The 10,153-nt window shown below is 40.5% G+C and overlaps 1 pseudogene; it reads right to left on the minus strand.

The window, feature by feature from the left end:
- Positions 1-1,875: 1,875 nt before the first annotated feature.
- Positions 1,876-2,897, minus strand: LOC102775455 (annotated as a pseudogene).
- Between the last annotated feature and the right edge of the window lie 7,256 nt (positions 2,898-10,153).

Here is a 10,153-nt window from a genome sequence, read left to right on the forward strand (position 1 = left end):
GGCAGGGTGTCCCTCAGCCCGGCCTGCACTCTCTCACAATCCGGGACTGCTGGCTCCTAACTGCTCACCTGCCTGCCTGATTGTCCCTAACCCCTCTACCTGCCTGCCTGATAATCCGTAATCCCTCTGCCTGCCTGCCTGATCGCCCCTAACTGCCTCTGTCTGCCAGCCTGATTGCCCCTACCTTGCCCCCCTGCCAGCCTGATTACTCCACTGCTGGCCTGATTGCCCCTACCTTGCCCCCTTGCTGGCCTGATCACCCCCAACTGCCTCTGCCTTGGACCCCACCCTAAGCCATAGTCTGGCCTCCCTCTGCAAGAGGTGACCTGGTGGATCAGGGTAGGGCGCCATCCCCATTACCTCACTGCTGCTGCCACTGCGGGCCTGAGCCTGGGCCCTTTGCAGACACCCATGGCTGCCTGAGCCTGGGACCTACACAGCTGGCCTGGGGCCCACAGATCCCTCCTGCCACCATGCCCAGGTGGCCCGGGGCCCAAAGACCCTTCTCACCACCATGCTATGGAGGCCCAGGGCCCACAGACCCTTCTCACTGCCATGTCCCAGCATCCCGGGGTCCACAGATCCCTCCCACCACCATGCCCCAGTGGCCCAGGGCCCACTGTTCAGTCATTCGTCCAGTCGTGACAGAGCCTGGCTCTTTATATATATTAGGATTATAATCCAGGTATCAGCTAGACCCTGGGAGATTTAGGTAAACTTTGTTTGAATCTAATTCCATGATTCTTCATAGTCTAAAATCCTTGCTGCTTCTGTTCTTCTCTTTAAGGGGTTCTACAACTAATAAAATACTCAATTCTACCCCTAACCAACCTAGGTACAATGTCAGCTCTTTCACCAATTTCCAGGAAAATAATCAAATAGCACTATATAGTTTTGAATTATTACACTTTCTAAGTACTTGAGAACTCCTGAGGAAGGGGTACTGCAGAGAAAGAGTAAGCCTTCCAGGTCTTGGTTGCCTCATCAGAACCTGCATTTATCCTCTGTTCTCTCTCTGTAAGTCCCATCCCTCCTTCCTCTCCCCATCTGCTCATTTAGTAGATTCCATTCCTACTGCTCTCAATCCTTGCTACATGAAGGATGCCAGGAATATTGGATTCACCTGGGAGTTCACTAGAAATGCATATCCCTGATGTGTCCCCAGCCCTACTGAATTAGAATATTTTGTTTAACAGATCCAGATCCATATTGATTCATGTGCAAGTTAAACTTTAGGAAGCATCTTCTCAGGCCTCTCAGGACTCACTTCTACTGTAAGTAGCAATATCAAAGTAGGTGCTAAGAGATTTTAAAAGTCTTAACTTTCTTCCTTACTCTTCACACATTGTGTGGTGACCAAGACAATGCTGTTTCTTTCATGCCCACTTATCATCAGGCTCAAGTTGCCACTGATTTTGGTCCCATTAGCAAAAATTAATCAGCGTTGTGTACCTTAACTGGCATCAGAGTATTGTCTTTCTTTCTTCCTTTCTTTCTTCCTTTCTTTCTTCCTTTCTTTCTTTCTTCCTTCCTTCCTTCCTTCCTGCCTTCCTTCCTTCTCCTTCCTGCCTTCCTTCCTTCCTTCCTTCCTTCCTTCCTTCCTTCCTTCCTTCCTTTCTTTCTTTCTTTCTTTCTTCCTTTCTTTCTTTCTTTCTTTCTCTTCTTTCTTTCTTCCTCTTTCTTCTTTTTTTAGAGAAAATCAAAGCCTGTGTTTACTGAGGCACTGGTGGACTGACCTACAATTTGGAAGAGATGGTAATGTGACTACAGTACTCGTCATCAAAGCAAATTGAGATACAAAGATATCTGAAATGACATTACAGTGACATGATGCTTTAATAAGCTAAGGAAATGAATTGCTCACTAACTGCTTTCTCATTTAATGATCTTTCCAAACTCTTCTCCTTTCTTGATTGAGGCTTTCAGCTCAGGAATGACTGCAGCTATCATCTTCTCTTTGAAAGGGATGATTTTGCCAATGCTTACATTCTTCTTGATGCTCTTTTCCCCCAATAGCTTTGGTGTGGAGAAATAGGGACAGTGCATTTCTTGGGACTTAACAAAGAAACATTCAACAGCTCCTTCCTTTCTGTTGAATGCATCCACAAGGGAAAATATATGGACAGGGTGGCAGAGCCTGCTCCAGCTTTAGCCTTGACCACCACAATTCTGGCCAGTGAAGGTTGTCAGCTGGTCCTGAGAAAAGTCCACGTTGGCAATGCACTGAGTGATCAGGGGATGATAGTATTTCCAGCATGATTGTCAAAGACAGGAACATTGACTCCAGCTGGATCCAAACCTTTTAGTTCTGCGATGAAAGTGTTGGCTCTGACATCGTCCAGGGTTGTCACCCCAGAGGTCTTACTGGTGTTGTACACTCCATGTTTCTTGAAACCTTATGATGTGACGGGATGGTGAAGTTACCTGAATTTGAAATGATGCAGATCACAGCCTCAGGGCAATGCTGGGCACAGGCAGCAGTCAAGGTGACCACAATTGTATCATTGGTGTTGAACAGGTCATCCCATGTCATGTCTGGGACTCCAGCTGTAATAACCACCAATCACAACCTTTCAGGCAGTTTGCCAGCTTCTCAGGTCTAAGGTAGCCTTTCACAGTCACTCTGATCTCTATGTGGCTCAGATCGGTGGCCACTCCTGGTATATGAGCAATATTGTAGAGTGTCAGGCGGCTCACCAAAGGGCTATTGTTCAGCAAAAAAGGCTGCCCAATTCCTCCAGAGCCCTGGGCACAACTATTTTAGCATTGCTCTGGCGGCCTAGGTGCTGAAGCTGCGGCAGAGAGTGGCGCCAGCTTGGCAAGGCAAGAGCAGAGAGCATGGCTGGGGCGGGTGGAACTCAGACCAGCAAGCAAAAGAGCTAGAGGTGGGCAAGTCACTACAATGATATTTACACTGCTACACTCCACATGGCCTCGCAGGCATCAGTATATTCTTGGCACAATAGTTCTAAATCACCTTGTTTTGTTTTGCTTCCACTTCTGAGGGCTATGATTCTCAGTGCAGTAGCAAGATTCTGAAGGTGTGTTAACTGACTGATGAAGACAAATGGTGATGCCTCTTCAAATATATCTTATAAAACAACTTTTAAGATGGGAACGCTGAGTGACCCCTGGCTTCTTGTGAATTTACTTTGAGATATTTATGCAGTTTCACAATACATAAGTAAACTACTAGGGATCTCAAAGTAAAAGGCAGAAGTTCAATTATGCAAGCCATATTTAATGTTTACTCTTTAGACTCCTTTTAAATTCCTTATTTTGAGCCAACCCAGTTATTAGATTTTGGAAACTTATATGTAGTCTTCTTAATTGACAAATTGACAAACAAAAAGTGGTGTGCCAGTGAACAATGTTGAAAATATAAACTACCTGTGGAAGCAAAATAAGCTAAAGATGGCATTTGAAAAAGTTGATCCAGGGGACATGATGTATAGAGAGAGTGGGTACAGGATTATCAGTATAATGGAGAAAAAACTAAAGTGGAAGACAAATAAAATTTACTTTAAAAATCTCAATAAAATTATACGTATATGTATAGTTGGCAAGTCAGAAGAAAAAAATAAAATATAAAGAAATAAAAGTTATTGATTACGACAGTTGACAATTAAGACTGAAGTAACCCTTGCAGGAACCAATTTTTCATAGCTAGCATAGAATCAGGGTGATTGACACCACCATTCTATGTTTTGACATCATTGCCCTACTGTGTGAAGCTGTGATTTTTAATAACCCTTTATTGTTTCTTGACAAGTTATTACCAATTTTGATAAAGCAAGACATATAAAGCAAATTCCTAAACACATTCAGAGAAGTACATTTTTTTGCAATATAGTGTCCTATTCAATATCTATTAAATTTTCTCTCAAAATGTTTTTAATTATATTACCAATTCACTGTCACTTTTATTTTAATCTCTGGACTCTTCTTTGATCATACATTTTAATATTTTGTGTGTGTCCATGATGGAGAGCACACTTTTTGTGTGTTGTGTGTGCTTTGGGTGTTGTTGTTGTTGTTAATCCTCACCTGAGGATATTTTTTCCATTGTGTTTTACAGAGAGTGGAAAGGAGGGATGGAGGGGGAGGGAGAGAAAGACAGAGAGAGAAACATCCATGTGAGAGAGAGACAGCAATTGGTTGCCTCCTGCACACACCTCGACTGGGGCCAGGGTTGGAACCTGACTGGGAATTGAACTCAAGAAACTTCAGGGCACGGGAAAATGCTCTAAGCACTGAGCTATGCTGGCCAGGGCAGTGTTTTTAATGTATTTTTTTCATTAACTGAAATGATGTGTGCTGCTGTTGCTCAGGCCTTTTCCTAGAGTACATTCCTTTTTTTTTTTTTTTGAAACAAGCTTCCTTTGAGGAGCCAACCTAACTCTGATTTTCATTCTTTGCTCAAGTTTCTGAGTGCAGGATCAAATAATGTAAGAAAAATAAATACATTAAATTTGTGCTTTGGAGTCAGCAAAACTAAAATAAAAATCATCTAAAGGGTGGAGTTTTATTGATAGACCTGCCACAAAATATTTTCAGTTATTCCATGCTTCTTAACTCAACTTTCATTTATCATATCCTTTTCAATTCAGTGTTTTCCTGATGATTTTAATGTATACTCCCATTTCCTAGTGCTATTGAAAGAAACAGAGACAGAGAGAGATAAAACAGTTAAAAAGCATTTCTTAAGTATGTATACATTTTCCCATTTAAAAAATCTTACTTTTATTCTGTTTATGTTGTTGTCATATTCATTCTCTCACATGATCCACATTATGACCTTCTCACTTTTTGGAATAAGCAAGCCATGGACCAAATTGTCTGAAAACACACACACACGCACACACACACACACACACACACACACACACACTTTTTAACATCACCTAAATGTAAAGGGAGTCATTATCTATTCCATTACTTGTATGGCATAGAATCATCATGAATATCCTTGTCTCTCCTCAAGAAATATGTGAAAATGTTTCCCTGGATATGAACAATTTCACCAAACTGAAAACTCTGCATATTTTGAGATAGTGCCCTTACTGTCATTTAACTTTTGCCATTACCAAGCCAGACCCATGCCAACCAGCTAGTTATCAAACCTAAATTTAAGACCCGGGTCTGACCAACTAAGTGTTCTAAGGAAACAACTAGGCCAGTTATTAAAACTCTGCAGTGTTCTGCAAAATCCAGATATGAAATTACCGAATCTGTACTGAAAAATGTTTACTCTGTCCTTCATATCTGTTCTCAGTTAGACTTCTTTACTATTGAAGCTAAGCATTGTGTCTGTCACCATTCTATTTTTTCTTTCATTCTTCCAAATGGTTTTCCAACCATACCTGAGTTTCTCAGCATACCTGCGAATACTGTAATGTATAGTCTTGTAAGATGTTTCTTGCCTTCCAATCATACCTTCTGGGAAGTATCAGGACAAGTGTAAAATAGCAGATTATGTACATAAATGAGGATAGTTTGATGGTAATCATCAATAGCCCTTTAAATGGAAAGAGATCAACAGTAGAGAAATTGCTTTAGATTAAGCTAGAGTTGACTATATTTTGAATAATGTATTTGGCAATGACTCCATAAGAATATAAAGTTTAGAAAAGCATTATATAGAAAAAAAAAATAAAGCCTGCATGGAAACAACCAAGATATGTGGATACTAAAGAATGAAGAATTGAAAATGATTCTACCATTTATGGTAACCCATGTATTTTTAAATATATATATATTCAAAAGGCAACTTACAGAAAGTAGAATGGTGATTGCCAGAGGCTGGGGTGCAAGGGAGAAATGGGAAGTTATTGTTTAATGGGTTTAGAGCAGGGGTCCTCAAACTTTTTAAACAGGGGGCCAGTTCACTGTCCCTCAGACCGTTGGAAGGCCGGACTATAGTTTAAAAAAAAAAACAAAACTATGAACAAATTCCTATGCACACTGCACATATCTTATTTTGAAGTAAAAAAAAAAAAACAGGATGGAACTGCTTTTGGCTAATGAGATGGTCCATGTCCGGTTCCATATTTGTCACTGCTAGTTGTAACAAGTGATGCAAGTGTGCATCAGTTAGTCTAGATCTGGTTGGAGATTTCAGATGTTTCATTCTGGAAAAAGGCTCTCCCAACTTAAAAAAAAAAAAAAATAGACCTCCCAACTTCAAAAAAATAAATAAATCCTAACTTGTTCTTACCTTGGTCCTCAGGCAGCAGCAGGCTCTGCACAGGCAAGCTCATGACTCGTCCGATCGCACCCGAGACTGAGAGGAGGAGTGGAGAGACAGAGAGAAGGAAGGGAGTTGGAGGGTGCGGCGCACATTCCACACATGTGCACTGCGGGCCCGGGACGGGTCGGCTGCTAAGCAACAGGCAGCGGCAGTAAAAAACACCCAGCAGGTCAGATAAATGTTTCCGGCAGGCCGCATGTGGCCCACGGGCTGTAGTTTGAGGACCCCTGGTTTAGAGTTTCAGTTTTACAAGATGAAAAGAGTTCTGGAGATTGATGGTGGTGATAGTAGCACAACATTATGAAGACATTTAATTCCACTGAAATGTAGCACATTTTTTTAATATATATTTTATTGATTTTCTACCGAGAGGAAGGAAGAGGGATAGTTAGAAACATCGATCAGCTGCCTCCTGCACACTCCCCACCGGGGATGTGCCCGCAACCCAGGTACATGCCCTTGACTGGAATCGAACCTGAGACCTTTGAGTCTGCAGGCCGATGCTCTATCCACTGAGCCAAACCGGCCAGGGCTGAAATGTAGTACATTTAAAAATGGTTAAAATGATAAATTTTGTGAGCATTCTATATAATAAAAGTCTAATATGCAAATTGACTGAACGGTGGAACGACCACTCACTATGCCATCACAGACCATCAGGGGGCAGATGCTCAATGCAGGAGCTGCCCCCTGATGGTCAGTGCACTCTCACAGGGGGAGTGCTGCTCACATGGCTGAGTGCAGCAGTGGTGGCAGGAGCCTCTCCCGCCTCCATGGCAGTGCTAAGGATGTCCTACTGATGGCTTAGGCCCATGGGGAGCAGGCCTAAGCCATCAGTCAGACATGCCCCGAGGGCTCCTGGACTGCAAGACCATAATAAAGATGGAAGAAATAAAAGGCAACTTAATTTTTGTCCTTCCCCCAAGGTCTCTTTAAACATTTTTAGTACAGGGATCATCTTCATTGAAATCTCTTACAGAGCTCATGGGTATCTGTTCATTCACTTTCAGGTTAATAAAGAGTCCCGTGGTCAATCTAGGTGGCAAATGTAATCTCAATTCAGCAATCAGAATGTCCAGATGCAATATATATATATATATCAAAACTCCAAACTTCATTTACCATTAAAACTTTTTTGTAGCCCAAGTTTGATTCAGGTTAGACATATATAGTTGTTCTTTTTTACAAGGTCTATATTTATATTGTTGATCAGGCTGTTGAACAGATATTGAACTGGTCCTATGTTATATTCTTTTAAATTTTAATACTTGAAAGAGGGAGTCTCTATCACCCTCACTCTGGCATCCCAAAATCTGTTCTATTTGGTACTTTATTTAAATTTGAGGCAAGGCAACTTCCATTATAAGACCTTGTTACATGTACTGTCACATATGACCAAAAGGTTGGGAAAGAGAGAGAATTCTGTGGACATCACTCAGATGTCTGGTCAAGGTCTGTCAGTCAGAGACTCACTATTGTAACACACATGTATTAATGACTTAGTGTGTAAGAGATGTCAGTAGCTCCAAATCAGATTTCATTGCACATAATTTTCTTAATATTATTATTAGCTATAATTTTTTTAGTTCCTACCAACTGCTAGATTTTTCTAAGTGCTTAGCACATGCTTTTAAAATGTATTAAATGAATATATCTCACAAAGAGATAGGTACCAGCACTGCTTTCCAGATGAGGTAACTGAGTTGTATAAAGTTAAGTCACTTATCTAAGGCCATACAAGTAAAAAGGCTGAGATTTATGTCTTATGACATCTGAAGATGATAGAAGACTAAGATTGCTTTATTGTTGCACTAATGTTTTTTTTTTTTTTTTTTTTTTTTTTTTTTTTTTTTTTTACAATGGGGCCTAAAGCTGTCTGATACCTAGAGAATCAGATGACAAACATGACTAATTGCCTTTTGTGTTATTCTTCCTAGTAGACTGCAACCCAGGACTGATCACCCATTCACCATTTCCCCCCACTGGCATTGCTAATAGCCTTTCTCTCCACGTGGAGACCCAGTCTTTCAGACTAAGCATTATTTATATTTAAAAAACACACACACAACAAACTCATATTGTGTAGAGTATAATACAAACCAAAAATTTGTAAGAGTACTCTATTAACCAGGGATGAATGTAGGCATTTTCACTAAAAGATAGTAAATATAGGGACACCTGTGTTTCCTAGTTCAGATTTCTATTGTACTATCATATTTTATATGTCATTTTAATGTATTATCATCTCATATAAGAAGTCTATTTCTACTCAACCAACTAACCAATTTAACTACCACTTTTCACTGTCTCTGTAAAGGAAGCCAACTGACGTCCAGTGAATATTCAAGACTCAGGGCTAGTAGGCTACTCAACTGTAAGCCCACTCCCATGGGGAGATGAATGTATACCAAAAACTGTTAGTGTTTATTATGATACCTGTTAACAGTGCTTGTGCATATTCCAGTAATTGTCAAATTAAATGTGGGAGAAGAAATGGTAAAAAAAAAATTGGAAATAATCAGACAAAAATTTGGATGCAGTCCAAATCCAGAACGACTCTTAAGTATCTAAGTTCTCTTTGGTTTTCAAATGAAACCCCTCCTCTGTTGGATAAATATTTATTAACTAGAATCCAGGTGCATGGATTCATGCACCGGTGGGGTTCCTCAGCCTGGCCTGTGGGGATCACGCCTAAACCATGTCTCCTAAGGTGCCAGAAGAAGAAGTAAAATCCAGGTATTTGGCAGCCAGATAGAACTGTGGGAATGAGATGATATCTAGGAGGTTCACAGAAGAGAGGGGAGAGGTAAAATGGAAAACAAAATTATCTGAGGAGAAGCAGTAGCTCCATAGACCTTTATAAGGTGTTCAAGACCTCACCCTATTTAGGAAGGAACTTTCCTTGGCTCTCCCCTGGTCTGAAAGGCTGTGGGTAATTTCTCAGCTAAAAACGTACAGTTTCCATTGGGTTTGTGTACATTATTCTAACTTTATGAAAACACTGCCTGGTATGGGTGAGGTGGAAATGGGTATAGAAGCATGGATAGGTGGGTCCTTAGTGGGGATTATGTCCAAATCACCATATGGTAAATATTGTAAATATTTACCCCTACTGTAGAGAAGAAGGTCTACACCTTACACAGTCCACTTCTGAGCAACCTGCCAATCATAAAACAATTTTCCTCACATCACATTTTTATTATGAAATACAGCATATTTACAGAAGGAAAATATATCAATTTAACCAATAACAATTAAATAAGCAATCATGTACCCAACACCAAATTTAGAATAGAATATTAACAGCTCAGAGCTCCCTATATCAACTGTTTTATTATCTATTTATGCAATCATGGGTTTTTCCCTCCTATACATTCTTTCTAAAAAAATATGTTTTATTGATTTCAGAGAGAGGAAGGGAGAGGGAGAGAAGGATAGAAATATCAATGATGAGAGAGAATCATTGATCAGCTGCCTCCTGCACACTCCCTATTAGGGATCGAACCCACAACCTGGCATGTGCCCTGACCAGGAATCAAACCATGACCTCTTGGTTCATAGGTCGACACTCAACCACTGAGCAACACTGGCCAGGCTCCCTCCTATAAAGTCTTAATCTAGTGAATTTATTAATATTTTTATTAACATTAAAACATTTCCTGGGATAATACCAATCTACACTAATAAAAGACAAAGATGCTAAACCCACAACCTGGCATGTGCCCTGACCAGGAATCAAACCATGACCTCTTGGTTCATAGGTCGACACTCAACCACTGAGCAACACTGGCCAGGCTCCCTCCTATAAAGTCTTAATCTAGTGAATTTATTAATATTTTTATTAACATTAAAACATTTCCTGGGATAATACCAATCTACACTAATAAAAGACAAAGATGCTAT

The sequence above is a fragment of the Myotis davidii genome, unplaced genomic scaffold (genome assembly GCF_000327345.1).
Source record: "Myotis davidii unplaced genomic scaffold, ASM32734v1 scaffold1384, whole genome shotgun sequence".
Lineage (NCBI taxonomy): Eukaryota > Metazoa > Chordata > Mammalia > Chiroptera > Vespertilionidae > Myotis > Myotis davidii.